Source organism: Mus pahari, chromosome X, assembly GCF_900095145.1.
Source record: "Mus pahari chromosome X, PAHARI_EIJ_v1.1, whole genome shotgun sequence".
In the NCBI taxonomy this organism is placed as follows: domain Eukaryota; kingdom Metazoa; phylum Chordata; class Mammalia; order Rodentia; family Muridae; genus Mus; species Mus pahari.
This window is the reverse complement of record NC_034613.1, coordinates 119,639,328-119,641,047: the sequence shown is the minus strand read 5'-3', so window position 1 is coordinate 119,641,047 and position 1,720 is coordinate 119,639,328.

The following is a 1,720-nucleotide window of genomic DNA, read 5'->3' as shown; positions in this document are numbered from 1 at the left end:
GGCAGGCAGATTTCTGAGTTTGAGGCCAGCCTGGTCTACAGAGTGAGTTCCAGGACAGCCAGGGCTATACAGAGAAACCCTGTCTCAAAAAAAAAAACAGCAACAACAACAAACAGGACTTGATAGACAGTGACAGCTGGAGCTAGACTTGCTTATAGAGCTCAGGCTTGCTTATAGAGCTAGCTGCGCAGTGCTTGTTGGCCTTGTGTCTTTGTTGATCTTCACTTCCCTGAGAGAGGCACAGTGAAGAACTTCTGGCATTCCTCCCTGGTCCCTCTGCAGACTAATGCAGAGGCTGAGGCCTGGCTGTCTCTGCTAGGTAGTGCCACCACTGCGGATTTTTGTTTCCTATCCTGACTCAACTGAACTGAACTGCTGGTGTATCCATAAAGTATTTACGGGTGGCTCGAACTGCTGCCACTAACCTGTGAACTGAACTGCAAATTTCCAGACAACACAGATGGGAGTTGCTCCATAGAACCTTTCTAAACAGGTCCACTTCCCCTGTATCCTTTCTTTCCCACTACCTCTGGTGGGTGGTAGGCTACAAGGGAGGTTAAAATGTATAAGAACCACCATTAAAAAATAAGGTTTGAAAAAAATTAACAAGTTACAACCATCTACCTGTTGTTCATATGAAACACATCTCAGCTCTAAAGATAGATGCTGCCTTAGCATAAAAGGATAGATGAAAGTACTTCATTCAATGGAAACAGATAACAAGGAGGCATTGCTATCCTAATATAGGACAAAATAGACATGAAACTAAAAAGAATGTGAAGAAATAAAAGAAGATGCTTCACTTTAATCCTAGGAACAGTTAACCAAGAAGATAGTACTATCCTAATCATATATGCATCAAACTGTGGTGTACCCGTTTTTTTTTTTTAAAGGTTATACTGGATATAAACACACAGATAAACAACAATACATTAATAGTAGGTGATTTCAATACCCAATTTCTTCCAGTAAGCAGGTCATCTGGACATACAAAAGCAGAGAACCATCAGGATTAACTGTCCTTATACATCACACAGGCTTAACAGATATCCACAGAATATTTCACCCAACTGCTATGAATACACATCCTACTCTGGAGCACATGGAAGCTTTTCTAAAATAGGCCACATTCTGGGACACACACACACACACACACAAACCTTCTTTATTCTCACTCCTTGCATCCTATCTTATCATAATGCAAAGAAAAAAAACCAACCTAAAAATTAGAAGAAAGGAACCTATACTAAATATATAATAATCCTGAAAGAGTAATAAAAAACAAGTCTAAGGCTAGATGGATTCACAGAAGATTTCTACAAGACTTCCAAAGAAGATCTACAGTGAATCTTCCTTAAACTTTTCAAAACAATAGCAGCAGACAGAGCCATTCCCATGCTTCTGTGAAGCCAGCATCACTCTAACACCCAAACCAGATAAGACACCACCACCACCACCACCATAACAACAACAGAAAAGTACAGGCCAATAACCCTGATGAATGTAATTTTTAAAATGCTTAATAAAACATTTCCACAGAGAATACACGCATACATCAAAAAGATTATACACCATGAACAAGTTGGCTTTCTACCTGAAATACAGGGGTGGTTCAACACAGTCAAATCGATAAATGTAATAAATTACACAAATGGACTTAAAGAGTCTAATGGGGAAGGAGGCAACTGAGCATACACACACACACACACACACACACACA